Source organism: Adiantum capillus-veneris, chromosome 8 (assembly GCF_014529385.1).
Source record: "Adiantum capillus-veneris isolate H3 chromosome 8, ASM1452938v2, whole genome shotgun sequence".
Lineage (NCBI taxonomy): Eukaryota > Viridiplantae > Streptophyta > Polypodiopsida > Polypodiales > Pteridaceae > Adiantum > Adiantum capillus-veneris.
This window is the reverse complement of record NC_140938.1, coordinates 108,175,540-108,196,466: the sequence shown is the minus strand read 5'-3', so window position 1 is coordinate 108,196,466 and position 20,927 is coordinate 108,175,540. Positions and strand designations below refer to the sequence as shown.

Here is a 20,927-nt window from a genome sequence, read left to right as displayed (position 1 = left end):
AACCATCTCTCTATCTCCATGGAGAATTGGTTGTTCATAGAAAGGTGTGCCTGCACTGCACTTTGGACAACATGAGCCACTACACATGGACTTGGTGTTTTTTGAGAACCTGCCCTTGTAAGGTAGTCTTGCATATCTAGACCAGATCCTATCTAACATCCAGTTTTAAAAAAACTGCTAAGTCTCATTTTGATGAACTGCTAAGGCTCATTCTATAATGGAAATGGCCTATGAACTTTGAGGATAGCGGAATTAAGAGAACTAGAGTGAGCATTTTTATGAGACTACTTTGAGAACATAGAAGGTGACCTTTAATTAGCGCTAGCAACATAGCGATTAGACTTAATTAACTTGGCATGAACACTACTTTTTCAAGAAAGGGAATTGGAGAACATGACAATAGTCGAGGACCGGATTTATGTGGAGCCTGTCCCCCCTCCCAATAGGCTTGTGTATTATAGATTCTCCCATAAAGAGAGACTTGGTACAATACAATCTTTGTGTTCCTTGTGACCTAGGTGATGCAATGAAGATGGAAAGCTTCATGCATTACGAGCATAAAATAAATTTTGTAAAAGCATTAACCATCCCCGGCCTCAAACACCTTCAAAGGTGGAGAGAGCTAGCGGGGAATGAGGGTAGGAAGAGGAAGAAGAAGGCCTCAAATACCTTCAAAGGTGGAGAGAGCTAGCGGGGAATGAGGGTACGAAGAGGAAGAAGAAGTAACATATGAGAAAGAGATAGCTCATCATTTATCATCACTCTTCTTGCATAGCACAACATAATAGCATAATACTGATGATGAATAAGATGGAAAGCTTAAGCATTTAAGCATGGCTCTTGGTTGGATTTGCATTCCATAGCCAAGAGTGTTGGTGTAGGCTCTCAACTTCTCAACAACCTTGGAGAAGGAGATGGAGATCTTGCACTTTGCCACAACAAGAATGAGCATGTGAGTGTGTGTGTGAAAGAGAGTATAGCCCTCAAGCACACCCCTAGCTTGGTTTGGTTGACCCCCCCTTGTAGAGTCATCCTAGAAGTTGATTGGACCCATACATGCCTAGCCAATCACATGCATAGTGTATATCAAGCAACCATGCTAGCCTTGGGACAAGTTTCCCCCTTTCCCCTTTGAGAGAGAGGACTTGATAAATGCATACACAATTAATTTAATTAGCTAAAAGATTATTGGACCCATATAGAGGCCAACCAATAGCCTTTAGGCACCTTATGAGGGCAACATGGAGAGGAACTTGACATGTGTCCTTGTTGCTTCTTTAGACTAGGCTTGCCGTGTGTGAGGGCGTGTGTGTTCTCTCTCTTGCCCCTACAATTAGGGCTCACCCCCCCATGAGTAGGGATTGTGGTTGACTTTGGCAACACCTTAAGCCCCTCAAGCACCTTAGCCATGGAGAACCTTAAGCATCTTAGTCATAAATCCCCTCAAGCACCTCTAAGTCAGCAAGCACAACAAGCACCTCAAGCACCATAGTCAGCAAGCATGACAAGCACCTCAAGGATCTTAGTCAGCAAGCACGTCAAGCACCTCAAGCTTGGCCACCTCAAGCACAGCCCTAGCTTGCCTAATGTCTAAGGACTTTTAACAGTAACCTTTGGAGGTTGTATTTAATGAATCTAACCCTAAGGTGTTTAAGCTCCATTAGCTAGCTTTGCTCTTTGATAGACCATCTCTCATTTGGACCCCCTTGGCCCCGTGTTGAGATAGATCCATAAGCACATGTCTATATTCTAACCCTTGTTCTCGTTTATTCTCCCACATTAAATGACCAGTTTAATATGAGAAAATCATTTGGGTTGGTTAGATATTAGATTTTATGACATTACCTCTTTCTTGAAATCATAGTCGTCCTCAAATATGAGGTAGAAGAGATAAAGTCTTAGTCGTTATTCATCAATGTTTCTTAGTGGGTAGAGGATCCATTTTTACCCTATGACATCATTAAAAGATGGATGACTAATCCATTTGGGGCTTGGGAGATTTAGCTTCCACAACCATGTCTACTCTTTCCATTTCATTCTCCCAAAGGAGAGTGACAAATTCTACTTGGTGTTTGAGAGACGTCGTCATCTCACAAACACGATTCTAAGCATGCATACTACTTAAATTTGTGCACAATAAAAAGAGAATTAGTCTTATAAGACAAAAACATTGATCATTTAAAAGAAACGTGTACATTTTTTTACTCTAATGTAGCATTGTAAGCATTGACAAGGTTCATATTATCCTTAAGCTGTATTCCTTGCATCCATCTAGCATCTTCAAAAGGATAAGTTTTCAACTTAATAAGATACCATCTGGATAATCTTACCATGTCATAGTACCTTGTCTGCATGCGAAAGGATAGCTTTGAGTTGTAGCACCTCTTCTTGGTCTTTGATTTTTGGGGGGTCTTCATTAATTGGTTTACTTGGTGGCTCTCCTTTGCAGGGCTTAAGTAGGATCACATGAAAATAATTGTGTATGAGCCAATGGTCGGGCAAATTGAGTTGATAAGCCATTTCATTGATTGGATTCAAGATTTGAAAAGGACCATAGTATCTTTTTGCTAGTTTACCATAATACTTTTGATGGCCAGTAGAATTTTTGCGTGTCATTTGCCTTAATCGAGCCTTGGAAAACTTGACTAAGACCCAATCTTTTCTTTGAACGTTAAGGCCCTTATGTGCTTGTCACCTGCAGCCTTTTGCCTTTGTTGAAATATGGATATAGCCTCCTTAATATTTTGGAAATATTATTGTAGGTCACGGCTATACTCATCAACAGCACAGGCGAAGTTCTTTCCATGTACTTTAAGTACTAAGAGACTTTTAGGTCTTCCCTCTATGATCTCAAAAGGTGCCTTTCTCATAAGGGTATGGACAATATTATTGTACGCATACTCTATAAGGGGTAAGTACTTCTCCCATTGTGAGTGATGATCTACATTTGTAACATAAGTCTTTAGTAGATCGAGAATCGTAAGATTGGCTATCTCACTTTGGCCATCCGTTTGTGGGTGATAGTCCGAAGAGAAATTCAATCTTATACCTAAATTTTCAAAGAGACCTTTCCGGTCATTCGAGGATCTCTATCTAACACAATGGATGTTGGCAATCCATGGTGTTTAAAAATCTGAGATATGAAGAGAGTTTCCATTTGGTGTGCCTTAATAGTCTTTTTGATAGAAATAAAGTGTGCTTGCTTACTAAACCTCTCAACTATTGTCCATATTCACATATTTCCATGGATAGACTTGGGTAATCCAAAGATAAAATCCATGGATATACTCTCCCATGGTGAATTAGGAATTGGCAATGGCTGGAGTAACCCAAGTTGCTTCCCTTTATCATACTTGGTCTTTTGGCATACCACACATTTTGAAACATACTCTTTTCTATCTACTTTCTTGGTAGGCCAATAGAAGTACATATCTACTCCTTAAAGTGTAGGTTGAATGCATCTATTCCCCGCATGGGGAGGAGCATGGGATTCTTACATAACTTTCTCACGAAGGGAGTGGCTAACACATAGCCTATTTCCATGAAGAAGATAACCATCTCACAAGGTGAATGGTTCTTATTTCTTCCCCAATGCAAGGGATGATATTATCTCTTTAAAGTCAGGGTTAGTAGCATACTCATCTATCATAGAAGATAGATCATTGTAAGTTTCTGTAGACACCACATTGACTCTTGGTCATCGAGAAAGTGCATTGGCCACTTGATTATGCTTACCAACAATGTGAGCAATATGAAAATAAAATTGCGAAAGAAAATTTTCCCACCTTATTACAAGTTTGTCGGAGAGCTTGGTTTGTGTCATAAAGTACTTGAGACTTTGGTGGTTCCCATTAGATAGCAAAATAAATGGAGTTCCCATTAGATAGTACTTCTATGTGTCTAGGATATGTAGAACAACTAAAAGCTCTTTTTTGTATATGCCCAAGACTCATTCATTGGCATTGAGCCTTCGGCTCTCATATGCTATGGCATGTCCTTCTTGAAGTAAGATTTCTCCAAGGAAATCACCACAAGCATCACATAGGACCTCAAATGGCTTTGAGAGATCTGGAAGCGTAAGGACTAGTTGGGAGGTAAGATTCTCTTTGAGCTTGTCAAAAGCATTTTTCTCTTTAGCAGTCCATGAGTACTTAACATTCTTCTTTGTTAAGTCATGTAATGGTCCTGCTATTTGAGAGAATTTTGCTATGAAGCGTTTATAGTATGCACACATACCAATAAAGCTTCGTAGCTCATGTAGATTACTTGGATTAGTCCATGCCTTTATAACCTCTAACTTAGATGGATCCATACAGATACCATATTGAGAGATAATATGACCTAAATATTGAATCTCTTGAAGGAAAAATTTGCTCTTCTTTTGGTTGATAAAAAGCTTGTTCTCCCTCAAAGCTTGAAAAATCACATGGAGATGTTTCTTGTGCTCCTCCAAGGACTTGGAGTAGATGATGATATCATCAAAGAACACTCCAATGAATTTGCGGTAGAGTCTAAAGATTTTCTCCATTAAACGATTGAGCGTGGCTTGAGAATTTGTCAAACCAAAAGGCATGACAAGATATCCATAAAGACCAAACGTTGTACGGAACGCGGTCTTTACAATATCTTCATTCACTAGATCCTTATTTAATGATAGCCACTTTTAAGGTCAATCCTACTGAAGCAGGTTGAACCTTGTAGCTTATCAAACAGATCTAGTACGTGCAGCATGAGAAATCTGTTTTTGATAGTGATATGGTTTAGTGCTTGATAGTCCACACACATGCGGTATGTACCATCTTTCTTTTGCACTAAAAGAATTGGAGAACAAAAGGGAGAGGAGCTAGGCCTTACCATCCCTTTGTCTACCAATTCTTGTAATTGCCTCATGATCTCCTCTTGTTGAGCTTTGGAAACTCAATAAGGAGGCTTGTTATGCGGTGAGCTTCCTAGTAGGAGCTCAATTCGATGGTCATCAACCCCTCATTTCGGAGGTAAGTCCAAAGGGATATCATCAATAAAAACATCTTGGAATCCATTTAGAAAATTAGATAATCCTAACTCTTCTTTATTCCTACCATCTTCATTTGATAAAACATTAGGATTTTTAATAGATTGTTTGACAAAAATCATGTACGCAAAAATTGAGCTTTTCATTGATTTGTCAAAATCAAGAGAATTTACAAGTGGCATCTATGTACATGTTATTTTCCTATACTTGAAATACAACCTTCTTTCAGGGAACTTTACATTAACAGCCATACAATCAAACCATGGTGTGATTGAGAGAAGAGATGAAGAAATCTTCTTTGTCAACATAGCCTTGGACATGAAGCCTCAATTTCCCAATGAAGGGAGTGATTGCGGCTTCTTGCCCCTTGAAGGCTCCATCGACTACAGCTACATCTCCCATCTCATGAGCTTGAATGCCTAACTTGGTGGCCAACTCCGTGGATATGAAATTGTGAGTAAAGCCAGGGTCAAACAGGATGAAGGCATCATGCTCCCTTTCCTTTCCCCAAGCATAGGAGAGAGGTGATCCTTTGGAATGAGCATCCTCTTTTGGAACTTTGATCATGGAAGCTCTTGGAGTCTCATTGCGTGCATTTATTTTGGGGCAAGAACGGTAGCCATGTCTTGCTCCCCACACTTAAAGAATTTGTGCTCCTTGCAAAAAGCTTCTAGCTCTTCAGAAGAGAGTTTATTTTTACCTTTGTAAACTCCCTTCTCCTTGGATCGGTTGTTGTTGTTGGAGTTGCCTTGGGAAAAGTTTTTGGGTATTGTTTTTCCCCTTTGCATCATTTTATATTTTCTTTCCATGGCTTGGCATTCCTTTTAGACCCTTGTTGGAAATTTATGCGGGAAGCAACCATAGTGTGATGGATTACTTTGGTGATAGAACCAGGCCATTGAGAATTGACATACTCAGCCATTTGTTCAGGTAATCCTGCACAAAATTGCTGCTTTTTATCAGCAAAGTCTATCTTTTGAAAGACGGTAGCCTTGAGATGTAAATCCCAAAACTTGTCCACATATTTGTGGATAAACTCGTTGGAGAGCAGCTTCAAACTCTTTCATTCGGTAAGAACTATTTCCTTTGCATTGCTTTTGCAAGGAATTTCTTCATGATGGAACTTGTAGAGTTTTCTATGTCTTTGGGGATTTGCCATTGCCATGGAGGCTAGCCCACCATTGACGAGCAGATTTCTGGAAGTGCATAGCTACATGACATAGCTTGGAGGACTCCGTGAAGCCCTCGTCTCCAAAGCCGTATCAACTTGTTGGATGAAGGCCAATACTTTGTAGGTAGCACCAAAGGTTCCATCATAGGTGAGAAAGGGATACTCTTTCCTCCCTCTTTGAATTTCTTGAGCTTTTGAGACCTTTTCCATGCGGGTTAAGATTTGCGATGTCCTCTCCTCTTGTATTCTCTAGGAGAATAGCTATTGCTTTCCTCGAAAGAGGAGGAAGGTGAGGAGAAGAGGATGACCTCTTTCTTGCCTTTTTCTTCCTTTGTTTCCTCTCTTCCCTTTTGGAGTGACAAGGAGAAGGACTATGGGTTGACCATTTCCTCTTGGAGGAGTTGCCAATCATTTAGACCACCGTCTTTGTGAAGCTACATCTTTAGATGAGCTTAGTGATTTTCTTCTTTCTTGTTCTTTGGATTCCTCCTCTCTTATGGGAGAGAGTCTTCTTCTGGGAGTTTCATCAAGAGGCCTCCTAAGCTCTCTTTGTCTCTCCTCTTGGAGAGGAAGGGAAATCCCATAAGCACGAAGTTGTTGAGTAACTTCGACTTGCAAAGAAGGGTTGCCCATAGCTTGTTGCAACCTAGTAACAGGATAATCAACAAACATGGGGGCATCATCATTAGCACCTTCATGTGAAAAATCAAAGTTGTCAATATTCATTCTACTCTCTTGGTTATTGTTTGACATGATAATTAAACTTATGTATAAATTATTTTGTGCTTTGGTACCCTCAAAAAACTTAGTTGCTACTCTTCTTTACCTTTGAAAATTGGTTCTCAAGCAACCACACCCCGTGGTTTAGAAACCGTTGATTGCAAAGACTAGTGGAGAGGGTCTAACATTATGGTTCTTGTTGAGCTTGCTAGTAGCTTAATAATGGTTAAGCCAAAGTCAAGACCCAAGTGACTCCATTATTAAGACTATGGTTACCAATGGTGTACCTTGAACTAAGTCCTTTTTAACCAAGATAATAGATCCCTATCCCACTTACCCTATTGCAATGAATAGGTCCAACCTTTCATGGACAACTTAAGGACCTCTCTTCTTAATCAAGAAAAGAGAAATCAATAGCTCTGATACCAATGTAATGGAAATAGCATATGAACTTTGAGAATAGAAAAATTAAGAGAACTAGAGTGAGCATTTTTATGAGACTACATTGAAATCAGGTATAGACGGTCAATTTGGCTATCGTTTATGGGATCCGGAAAGTGGATCAGTGATCTATAGCAATGATATTGTCTTTAATGAGACTAAGATGCATAGACAACCAATGAAAGAGGTTGAATTCCAAAAATGACATTTTACGATGTATCACCTCATGTCGAGACAACTCCCAAGCCACTTACTACATAGGCTAGTACGAGTTTTGATCATCCATAGAGATCTCATAGAGTCTCACATCTGCCATAATGTTTTGTTCCAAGCGTGGATTTTGTTTTGCTGATGGATAGTGGTGAGCCTTCTTGCTACAAAGAGGCTATGCTAGCCAATGATAAGATTCAGTGGGAACATGCTATGAAGAGGGAGCTATTCAGTATTGAAAAGAGCAAAACATGGGAACTTGTTCCATTGCCAAAAGGTAGAAAAGCATTGCCTTGTAAATGGGTTTACAAGAAAAATATTGACAATTACAAAGCTCGTTTAGTGGCCAAAGGTTTCTAGCAAGAATATGGTGTCGATTTCCAGGAAATCTTTTCTCCAATGGTCAAGATGACCACACTAAGAATGTTGCTTGCTTTGGTTTCCACTAAAGATATGCAGCTTGAGCAAATGGATGTCATTACATCTTTCTTACATGGTGATCTTGAGGAAGAGATTTATATACAGAAACCTGAAGGGTTTGTGCTAAAGGGCAAGGAGCATTTGGTTTTTAAGCTTTTTAAAAATCTCTATGGCTTGAAGCAATCATCTAGACAATGGTATCAAAAGTTTGATGCATTTATGTGTTCCCTAGGCTATAAGCGCAATAATGAGGATCCATGTCTTTACATGAAAAGACAACCCAATGCACATCTTATTATGCTTATCCTTGATGTAGATGACATGCTTATTGTTGGTCATTCCAAGAAGGACATTGCTAACTTGAAAACCAAACTGAAAAGTCAATTTGACATGAAAGATTTGGGTGAAGCCAATCACATTTTGGGTATGTGGATTACTCGTGGCCATAAGAAGAGGTTTTGTACCTTTCTCAAAAAGAGTATGTGTAGAAGGTTCTTGATTGTTTCAACATGCAAATGGGGAAGGCTTTGAGTACTCCATTGCCTACATATTTGAAACTTAGCAAGAACGACTATCCCAAATATGTTGATAAAAAATTTGCAATGGCTAAGTTCCTTATGCTTCAGTTTGTGGTAGTCTCATGTATGCCATGGTGGCTACAAGGCCTTGTTAGGAACGAGGCTGGCTATGGCGGGTGCCAACGAAGTGCCATGACAAGGTGCAGGACTTGCAGAGAAACGAGAGAGGAGAAGGGAGAGAGAGACTCAATACATCAAGTAAATTCACATGCTTTAATTGATTATTTGGAAAACCTCTTTTACATGATATAAAGCAAATAAGTACAATTGTTGCATGCAGCTAGAAAAGCACTGGTGCATAACTCTTTATCACAAAAGGATGTTCCCGCGGCTAATACTGGGCTTGAAAAACCTAACAGGCTTGACATTGCACATGCAGTGGGAGTTGTCATTAGATTTATGTCTAGCCCTTGTAAAAAGCATTGGGATGTTGTCAAGTCGATTCTCAGATACTTGAGTGGCACTGCAGATAGACAATTATGCTATGGTCGTGGAGAGTCATCCATTCAGGGATTTGTAGATAGTGATTATGCAGACTGTGTTGATAGTCTTAAATCAACAACAGGTTGGATCTACACATTTTCTGGTTCTGCTTCTTGGAGATCCGTTCTTCAAGATTGTACATCTATATCTACCATGGAGGCAGAGTATGTTGCATTGACTGAGGCATGCAAAGAATCTATTTGGCTTGCTTGCCTAGTGAAAGATCTTGGATTGGAGCAGTGTACACCAGTTCTTCATTGTGACTGTTAGAGTGCTATTGCCTTGGCCAACAATCCAATGTTTCATTCCAGAATGAAACACATTGATGTGCGTTATCACTTCATCCATGAATGCCTGGCAAACAACAGCCTTGATTTAGTGAAGATTCCTACATCAGAGAACACACTGGATGAACTCACTAAAAGTCTCTCCAACCATCAAGTTCAGCACTGTCATGAGTTGATGGTCATTGGGTGAAGAGTGGTTCTCTTCCATTCTTGTGGTCTCCCACATTGGCCATCAAGTGGGAGAATGTTAGGTTTAATGGCCATGTGGCCAATCACCCATCACTAACTGCTACTAACCCTAGTTGTATAACTATACACTTATGTGATCCACTAACACAAAGTAGAGTGTGTATTGTGCCTAAGTGCATCAGATAGAGAAGAAATAAAGGGGGCACACATTGTGTGTCGGCTCTCCGTCTCTAGCTTGTGTGTGTGGATATGGTGGTGTGTGTGTGTGTGTGTGTGTGTGTGTGTGTGTGTATGCGTATTCATCTTCCTCTTCCGTTGTGCTCTCGGCTCCTCTCCTTCACACCCCCCCATGAGTAGGGATTGTGGTTGACTTTTGGGAACACCTTAAGCCCCTCAAGCACCTCAGTCATGGAGCACCTTAAGCACCTTAGTCATAAAGAACCTCAATCACCGTAGTCAGCAAGCACGAGAAGCACCTCAAGCACCTTAGTCAACAAGCACGACGAGCACCTCAAACATCTTAGCCATCAAGCACGACAAGCACCTCAAGCTTGGGATGGGTTCCTACCTCAAGAACAACCCTAGCTTGCCTAAGGTCTAAGGACTTTTAACACTAACACAAACTATTAAGGCTTGTTCTGACAAACTATCCACAGGTTTTATGGCTTCTTCAATTGTTCAGGCCCTGTGATTGCATACATTGGAAGTTATTTGATTTTGTTAGGGCCCTACCTACGATTGCAGACATTAGGAGTTCTTAACAGTGTAAGTAGATTGTGCTAATGGTTTTCCACTCGCAAATTGCATAGAACTATGTGTGTAATCATTTTCGCTCAGTTGTATCTATTTTGTGAACAAATTTTGCATGTTGATAATCTAGGCACAAATTTTTCCATTTGTTTCTATTTTGTTTGCCAAGATCAAGTTAATTTCTCTGCAATTCTTGATAGTTTAGAAAAGGTAACATAGCAATAACTTTTTTTCTGCAAACTTATAGTCCATAAATATTTCTTTCAAGCAAACAAAATTTAGTAAATATTACTTAAATAATCTTGTTGGACGTGATTAAATATTTTCTTGTTGGACCTTTTCATTATATGATTGTGTAGTGAATGTGTGTACTTGTTGCGAGTGTTTGTACATGCATGTAAATACATGTTTAAGGCAAACATGCGAATCAAGATCGAACACTTATTAGTTTTTTTGGCTTATTTGGTGAACCAAATAGGAATTAGTGTAGTGTACTCCAGATGGCGGGAAAAATTTCGCTCAGTGATTGCATTCAATTAAAGTTAAAATTGTTTGGGGCTTCTTGGGTAGGAATGGTTGCATAGGAATGACATTAGGCTGGTATGGGAGATGTTACAATGAGAATATAATTGCATTATTTGAAAATTGAGACCCTAATCTTGTTTTTTCTATGAATATTACTCTTGTGTGCCAAGCAATCCTCTCTCATGTATTTTTAGAAGCTTCTATGGCACCCAAACGATCATCATGAAAAAAAGGGAACCTCCTTGGGTGGGATGAGTCTCAGGTCTAGTTCTGCAAGTCTTGCATGAAGATGGTTCATCTAGAGTTATTCTCTTAAACTCTCCAAGAAAGTCACCAAAGAAAACAAGAAAATGTGTTTTCAATGATGATAAGGCCTCCGTGGACATGTCAATGGATGAATCCTCTAACAGTGTTTTGTCAACTCCTGATGTCAATGTTGCTGCTCCTTCCACTACCTTAGTCTCTCCCACTCCACACTCAAAGGCTAATCATACACTATCATTTGAGAAAGAGGCTACAGATATTGGTGCTAACACAAATGAGGATGATGAATTCTCAAAACTCAATAGGGTTTTTAGGCAAGACATTTCACTAGGACTCATGAACGATGTGATGAGTCAATTTGATGTTCGTTGAGAGTCAAATCCCCCTTTGGCGCCACTATGAAGATTAATTGCTATGGATGCAGTCATATTGGCAATTGCGGATGCGCCAGGGATGAACCAGGTATTTGACAGGGTTGGGTATGTTTCCACTATGGGATCATTTATTGTCTCTCTCAAAGGACAACATGGAGAAACCAAGATGGTGACACAAGAGATGATAGAGCGATGGGATCCTATTTGGAAAAGGCTTAATGTAGAGTTTGAAAGCAAGCTAGTATGTGAGTGGGAAGAGCTCAAGGGGAAACTAATTTTTTGTGTGGGATGGCAACCATAGGTTAAATACATGGATGAAGCGGATCAAAGAATGTAGATACTTCTTTGTTTTTTGAACTTGACATGTGAGATTTTTCATTAGTTAAACTTGAAAAATACATGTCTTATTGTTTTGTGAACTGACTTGATAGTGCATTCTCAAGATGAGAAGTATTATGTGCTTGTGCAATGCCAATTTATTCAATTTGTTAAGAAAAAAGAAGCATAGTTGATTCTAAGTCTGGATACTACTAATGAGTAAGCAATTGCGTGTGGTTTTTGCTTTGGCTCCAATCTTGAGGTTTTCTTCTTTCTTGATTGCTATTGTAGGATCTCAAGAAAAACAACCTCACACCAAACTTGCCACATGAATTTTTTATGTTTCAAAAGTCTGGATCGGCCAATAAACACAGTATAATGGAGTATCTCACCCTGGAGCAAAGCTCTTGGATGGAGGTAGAGTTCAAGTTTGAGGCTACGCACAATCAAGGAGTAGTTCCTTGGTACTCCGTTCCTTGCATTATTTTTTATCGATTGGTTTGGAAGGTAATCACAAGTGTTATATTCATGATTATTCAATTATTTTGCATTTGGTATTTCATTTGAAAGGCATGGACTATGTCTTTTTGTGTTTTGATGTAATGTAAGAAAGATTTGAAATTCTAATCCTCAAATCTTCAAGTGGAGAGCCTTGCATAAGGTGGAAAGCCTTGAATTCCCCGTGGGAAGCCTATTCTTAGGTGGCATGTTATGGTTTTCTTTTGAATGTTATGGTTTTCTTTTGAAAAATGAGTGATTGCTATGATGTCTCTTTCATGAGTAAATTTATTTGTGGCTTTGTAAAGGGAAACTTTTTGGCAAAAGAGAGAAATAGACTTAAGGGTCTTGGGTTGATTAGGGAGGAATATAATAAGAAAATGGCAGAAGCTACTAAGCGAGAAGAGGAACAAATGAGAGATATCGACTATGATGACGTTGACTAAAGTAAAAGAGTCAAAAGGTGGTCATTTTGCGGATTACAAGAAGTTAAGAGTTTGCATGAGGCAAGATGCATATTGGCAAGGGATGCAAGAGGCAATCATTATCATATCAAAATTTGAAGTGGAGGGTCCACAATTGCCTCAAACATTTGAGGCTTTCTTCAAATCATATCACTTAGGCGTATAGTCATGTTTTGGGAGGTATAAAAAGTGCATCATATTGTGTCTCTTTGCCCGAAGCGAGTAAATGAGTTGGTTATAGGTAAATCAATGTTTGATTTTTGGAAAAAAGGAAGCCTTAGCATACATTATATTGTTAGACTTACACCACTCTGTTGCTTCACAGGTCTAGGAAATACATGTACGGCTGGTGTGCCTTCGGGCTGGCCACCCTTTGTATCTACGTTAAGGTGCATCACTGTTTGACTGCCCACTCCGGGCCAACCGCCCACCCTTGTCCGGGTGCCCACATATATTTCCATATATCATTTTTCTTTGTTGGGTTGTGGGGGATTTTATCCAATCCTTTCCCTACCTCCCCTTGGGCACATATATATAGGCCCAGGGGCGGTACCCACTTCCTTATCTCATCTCATAGAGATCATCTGATTGTATAGACAAGGTCTTGTGGTTGATGGTAGTCATGGGGGGATGATCACCCCCTTATCTCACATCTTGCATTTGTGTCTCCGTCTCTCTCTCTCCTCTGCTCTCTCACACTTCTGCACATATGCAATCTCACATGGTATCATAGCTTCAGGCTCTCGATGATCCAAGGTGCATCTTCACATCAAGGTACTCCTCCCAAGAAGAGCCAGCCAACATTTTTAATCCAAATCTGCCAGCATTTTGCAAAAGGCCAGGCACACGACATAATCTATGTTTTTCATCATGGAGGATCCCCCTCCACTGTGTTTTTGCAGATCAGGCTAGCGTTTATGCTTATGGCTTCCAGCACTACACTTTTTGGACATTTTTGTCGCCGAAAATGTTCCTCTTCCAAAATAATTTTTGTGTATCTTTGGTGTTTTTTTGGGGAGCTGCATTTTTGGATAGCTGCTGCATTTTCATCACAAAGAGAAAGAGTGCTAGGCCCTGTCCATTTTGATCTTACTTTCCCATACGAATTTCCATCTACTGCATCATTGCATAAAAAATCCTCTGCATTTCCACCATATTTCAACCAAATACCCTTGTTGTTTTCTCTGTTTTCGGGCCATTAGGGGCAATGACATTGATTCCCCACCCTCTCCACCTCTTCGGACCTACCGATGAGTACGAGCATGCTAAAAATTGCTGGACAGCAGCATTTTCATCACCTTGTAGTTGCATTTTTGGGTAGACAGCAGCCATATGGTTTGCGTGATGTACTAACAGTTCTTGTGGTTGATGGTAGTCATGGGGGGTTGATCGCTCCCTCCTCTCACATCTTGCATTTGTGTCGTCGGCTGCCAAGCCTCACCATGTCGATGCTAGCAAAGCAAGAACCACAGACATAAAAATTGTCAATCCGTGGTATGTAGTTGATCCAACTAGTGCATGGAGTCTACAAGAGATAGATAATCTCTCCAAAAACCCAGGTCTAAACCGCTCCTACCTATCTTAGTCTCAAATGTGTGTCAGAGATCAAAAACTAGTTTCCTTATTGCAAGCTTGATCCAATGATTTGGCATAGCTATGAGTCTCTGAATGCAGCAAAACTTTATGCCTATTATGAGCAGAGTATCCTTAACGCTCTCATGAACTCAAATTCCATTTTTGACACTCGGACAAAATTGTGCCTAAGATAAATAGCCTATTTTAGGTCAATCAATTTTGGTGTCCAAAGCACTCTATAGCTTCCTCTAGACGTGTTCTACCTATTCCTAAGGTCGAAAACCAATTTTGGTGCGTGTATTGTGCATAGGGAGCAAAATCAACTTGTAGACAACATGACTAAAAACACACTTTCATCGCGAGAAAATTACACTAAGTGGAAGAGATTTCACCTGCAAACATGTTGGTATGCTTGGAATATCAATGCAACACTATATGAGAGAGACACAAGGAATCAAATAAACAGTAGACTCACGTTGAGCTTCTGCAGCAAACACTTACTTTCATTATCCAAAACTTAGGTTTTTAATTACAAAAGTTGGCTTTTATACCTTAGCCAAGGTTCAAATAATGGAATCCTAGTAGCTATTTGGGCTCAATAAAAAGCTTTAAAATTGCATATGATTAGAAACATGGAGGCTCTCAACCCTTCTAGACTTGTTGGCAATCGATAATGTTACAATGGCTTTGGACTTTGTGGGATTTCTTAGTAATACAAAGGGGTTTAATACAATCAATCGGCTTTAAAAAATGAGTGGCATCCCTTTTGATGCTCTTTCTTCGGCTCTTGTTAGCTTAGCAGCTAACATTCCCCCCCTCCTTGCATGTGTCATCCACCAGCGACATAGCTACTTAGGGTGCTAATTAGTGGTCGAGCTTCCTTGCTGCTGTCCTTTGTGCGTGCTCCTTGAGACCTTGTTGGTATCTGAGGTGGAGTTCTTTATCTTCATTGGATATAAAGTGCATGGTTAACTTAGTTATTTGCTCAACTGTGGAGTAACTGACAAATCTCGCTCGTAGATTGGTGATGACGGGGCCAAAGATCTTGGATCGATAAGTGAAGAAGCCCGTGTAGAATGCTTCTTCAAATGTTTGTATATAATAGGATGGAAGAAACATCACCCTAATATATAATCCATGGAGCACTTTTTCTGTGGGCTGGCCTAATAAATCATAGCATAAGCCCTTAGCACCTTTGAGAAAGGACATCCATGCTACATCTGTTTGCTCTCCATGGTGAAAAGTCTGCAAACAAGTTGGGAGCATTTTTGCAATCTTTACCAGCATGATACACTCTAAAACCGAAATACTGCAAAACAACTGAATGGTTGAGGACAATGTTTCCACCATGTATGTTTCTATGGGTTGGTTATTCGAAGGTGGTGGAAACCTGGGGTAGTTGAGCCAAGTCGGCCGCTTTTGATGGAGGAGAGAATGCTGATGTCAACTTATAACTCTTGGTATTGGGCACTGCATATGATCTTGTTTGATATGAGTTTGCACATTTGTATACAAGATAAGATATGTGGGGTGCCGGTTCAATTAAATATCCTGCCATTTGGGATGTGCAAGTGTTGGGTTGGCTTGGAAATCCTTGAATAGTCTCTCATTGATTTGGAGTACTTTAAATTTGATGAGGGGAAAGGGTAGATCTTGTTGATGCCATGCCTCATTGATATTTGATGGTGTGAGGAGGCTGACATTGATGGAATGCAGTATTTGTTCTTCTGGCTGCATGGCTTCCTTCCAGATGGTCTTGGTCTCCTCTTTCACTTGCTTCTTTAATGCCTCTTCTTCCTCAGCAGTTAAGATTTTTGGTTGAACGGAGGGTCCAACTTCATCATGAGAAATATCTAGCTCTTGAAGACTGGACTCTTTGGTGGTAATTGCTTCAAAGTCCATAAATTGCAGGGTATCTTTATCTTGCATTGCGGAATCTACCTATTCTTCCCCTAGTGGCCAATGACGTGGAAACAACTTGAGCTTTCCTCAATTACGCTTTAAGTTGGTCAATTTCCTAATGATATCTCTCCTCCCGCTACATAAATATGATTGATATTTATCTTCTCTGCATTTTCTCTAGCTTCAATCTCAAGGTCTTTAACTTTCCATTCCACTGCTTTATATGACTTATCTGTGCCCTGTAGTGTGGCTTTTGTAGGGTTTTCCTTGAGCTGATTTTGTTTAGACTCACCTCGGTAACCTTATAGTTGACTTATCCCCCAGCCTGGGCAGTAGGCCACTCCCAGCTCATTCTTATTGAGAGCCACAACAAGTTGCGGTTTGGTGGCATTGTTGGTGTGTATTGTGTTTTGGTTGACACCGGAGGATTGGAGGCAGGAGATATAGGCAAGATGGCATAAATAAATTGGTCTAGCCTTTCCTCTTCTTAGAGGATATTCACAACTCAGACTGCTCAATCTGGCTTCCTACTTCTACAGGATGATCATGGTCCAGACATCTTGGTCTGACCACACCTCTTCTCAGAGGCCCTACATAGTGCAGACTGTTGCGTTTGGATTTCCTCTCATCTTGGATTACCTTACCTATTGACAGGACACCATCATGTGGTGGTTCGTGAGATCTCTCGGTCACTGCTGCAGCTTGCGATAGCTTCTATAGTGCAAAGTACTTAGTCTGGCTTTCCTTGGTTTGAGAGGAGTTTACAATGTAGATTAATATACCTGGACTTTTTCACTAACTTCTACACTATGGAGAGTCTTTTGCAAAATAGAAATGTTTTTTTAGAGACATTTGTTTGTGCTGGCTTCTATGAGTGGGAAGCAGAGCAACCAGAACGAGTTAAAACAAAGAGTCGATCCATGAAATTTCTTATTGGTGATAGACTCTTTTGGTCTAATGCTGGGGACACATACTTGGTGATGAGGCCTGTGATGATATCTTTGTGTGAGGTTGATCTTAAGTTACCCAATATAGGGAAGGTGTACAAGGGCTGGTATAATGTTCAGGAGAGCTTGAACCCCGGGGGATTCACTCTATGTACAAAATGGGATGCCACCTGTGAGCGGATAACTTTGATAAAACCCCTATATACGACTCATATTGGGGAATATGGCCCCCCTTTCTACGCTTATATGACAATCAATGAAGAAAAATATAATACCCCTATCTTACATATAAAATTTAGGTCTCACATGATCTAACTGAGTAAAACTAGTCAAAGAGTGTGTAGCATAGTGACTGGCAATGTACTAAGGAACTGCTTCCAAACTAGATGTACCCTCAATGTGTCGTAGTTTGAATTTCAAACTATATGCATGATTGGCCTACACTCTAGTTACTTGTCCAATTTTGACCCATCCAAAGTTGGTGTAAATCAACCCTTGACCTGCTCCAAATCATCCCTTATCTATGACTTTCTTGACGCAAAATTTGATGTGTGACTTGATAAAAACTTCCCCTGAATTCATACAAGTTCTAGTGCACGTTGATGACCAATTGCTACAAGTAATCCCCCCCCCCCCCCCCCCCCCCCCCCCCCCAAATAATTATGATAACCCCCCTCCCTTATTTTTAAGATTTGGAGATAAAATTTTTGGGCGCCTGCCCCTAACTTATACGATTATATAACTTGTAAAAAAAAACCCCTCCCCTGCACTTACGTGGTGCTGTAAGTTTTTCATGGTGAATCCCCCAGGGCTTGAACTCTCCTTCAGAGCCAAAAAATTGTTTGGTCAACCCCTAGAAAGAACCTTTTAATAAGGCTAAAATAAATGTCTTAAATAAGTATGTACATGCTCGATGGGTTAGTGCGCATAGCCCACTACATAGTGTTGCTTTTCTACTTGATCCAGATACTGGAACATGGATTATGATGATTTGGATGAGGAAGTGATTGAAGATTTCTACGATGTGGTAAGTAATTTCCATAGCAATCCAAATGATCAAGCCCAAGCAGTCTTGGCACCTAGCTTTTCACTATGCCAACTGATTATTTTCAATGTTGAGCTGAATTTATAGCTGATTGATTGTGTAAGCAGACTCTTGTAGAGTCGAGGTGGCCGCTATGACTTGTTGCTCTTGTTGATGATTCCTTGTCTAGAGAGCTTCCAAATCCACTCATGACTTTGCAATTAGTTCAACCAATTCCTCGTCTCAGAGCCGTAGTTATTTATACAAGCTATGGAGTTGTTGGTGGCAAGCATAGATCTCATCTTTCATTGTGTCCACCACATCATGTGCATACTGGCATATTCATCTATGTCTTCCAGACTCTTCAACCTTCTTGTGTTGCTCACTTCAAGTTGATCCGTTGATGTGTCAGGAGCCTCGGTTGTGATTTGCTCATTTGGCTGGTGGGCTTGAGTACTTGGTGTCTCTATTGGGATCAGTGGTTCATCCACTTGCTCATTAGGAGTTTCTTTGGGTGATTTTGATCCTGGTTCCATATTGCTAGCAAGGGGAGTGGTCTCTTCTGGTTGTGGTGGTGTTATGTCCTCCAGTTCTGGTGGTCCGCTTGGAGGAGAGAAGTGTGGAACCTCTTTAGCTGGGTTGACTTGTTTTTTTAGGTGAGTCCGCTCTAGGTGGTGTATCGTCTTCTTCTTGTGCCTTGGCCTACTCTTGTTGATGTTCTTCTTGGTGATAGAGATGTTCTAATCCGGCCCAAGAATCGTCCTTAGTATCAAACATGGGGTGTTTGGTTTGAATATTTATCCTTCGTGGAGATGGTTTCCATTTCTCCTCCAAAATCCCTTTGAGTCCTCTCTCTAGCTCAAAGCCACCTTCTCTCTTTCTATTCTTGCTTCTTTTTGGGCTGGTTCCTCTACTGCTACTACAGGGCGTGGCCGTTTGTGGCTTTTGCATCATCTACCTTTCCTTTCCCTTTTTCTATTTTCATTATTTCAAGAGGAGTTTTTTGCTTTGACGTCTCTTCTTCTTCCTTGTTTCTTTTTGTATCTCTACAGTAGCTGTTTCATGGCTGGGGACATTGACTAGTCTTGTCCTCACTCTGGTTGCCACTAATGGAACTCTGGCCTACACTTCTTCTTCATCAAAAATCTTGTTTAGTAGCCATAGATTTTGCTCTAGGGCAGGTGGTAGATGCTCTGCCTGGCCTATATCATGGTAAGTAATCCGTGTTAACACTTTTGGAGCTTCCACGAAGGTGATGTTCTCTAGCTTTTTCACATGAGTGAGCCCTTCTCTCTTAGAGGCTTGTGTGAATATGGAAGCAATTGCATGATTTGGAATTGTGTACCTAGGAGGTCTTTTAGCAGTGAAATGAAAGTGCTGATGATAGAGCCAAAGTGCCCCCTCTGTCTCTCTTTCCTTTAGATTTTAGAAGGAGGTTGACTGACTGGTGAAAATGCCAGCTATGGGCAACCCTCGGTCTCTTATGGGTTTTCCTCCTCTTTGTAGCTTTAGGGATTTAGCAACCTCTTACTTTGTGATGTACACCTCTATTGGAGAGTCATTTAAGTCTGAGATGGTTTCCCTTCTTTTGTGATGCTGCATAGGAGCTCATAAGACCTCTTGTAGTCCACACCACAAGTCTCTAGTTCAAGGTAGTCTTTAAGGTCAATTCTCTCCCAGAGTGGCCTGGTTTCCTCTTCTTTAACAAGGTCTTGAGCTTCCTTTAGCAACGTCTAAACTTTCACTTTGGATCCTTGTACACTTATGAATGAGCCATGGTATAAAGTGACATGCTGAGTTTCTATTTGTTCTTTTGACAACTAGGTATGGTGGAAGCTCCGAAAAGTTTTCCTTCATGGTTTTCTTCTTTGGAGATCTCGAGGCAGATGAGAGTGAACCTGGTAGGCAATCATTCAATTCATTGGTCGTACCAACTTTAGCAAGTCCCAATTAAGTAGAAAAACCAATAAGGCAAAAATGAGCTCTAAAAATCACAATCTCTACAAAATTTATCTTATGCACACCTAAGATACAGATGGGTGCAAGTGCATGCAAATTTGTGTCAGAGTGAATGCATAGGAAGTGTATAGGTTGTTGGTGATATGCAAGAAGTTTGATAGATTTTGGACACTTGTCGTGAGAATTGTGTATAAATTTGTGTCCGCTTTCAAAGCTTTTGGTGTCTGATAGAGTTATATTGTGCCAAACTTGATGAAACTTGTCAAGGTGCTTTATTTTACCATTGTGAACATATCTGTATCTTCAAATTGCAAGTTAGGTCCTCCATGTAGCATTTCTATCTTAGGCATGCCTAAGATAAAAATGACTGATTTGGGATGATTTTGTGTTTCTGGTTGGTGGTGGAGGGTTGATTATTGATGTCCCCTAAAGGTGGTTTTTGAATTGACAGGCTAAAAGTCAATTTTGGGGCACTTCAATCTGTTTGGTGTGCTAAAGTGCATTTGTGAGTAATTATGCATGAAAAGAGTGTACCAGTGTGATGTGGGGTCTGTGAGGGGTAGGGAAATCACGCCAATGTGAAAATGTGTGCAAAACATGCTTCCATCCTAGCAGATTATCTTCGGCACGCCTAAGATAATTTTTACAAGTTATTGTAATTTATGCCCTAATCTTGCCCCATATAGCTTCTACTAGGTTAATTATGAAGGTGAAGCCCTTGGTTGTGTTTCTTGCACTTGTTGGTGTGTCCGATTAGGTTGACAGTTCCCTTTTGAGCTGAGCTTGACTTGGAGTCATTAGTCACTAGTTGTATGCC

General features: G+C 40.3%; 1 pseudogene; it reads left to right on the top strand.

The window, feature by feature from the left end:
* Positions 1 to 18,785, top strand: part of LOC147452734 (uncharacterized) — a 50,021-nt pseudogene extending 31,236 nt beyond the window's left edge.
* The last annotated feature ends 2,142 nt before the right edge of the window (positions 18,786 to 20,927 follow it).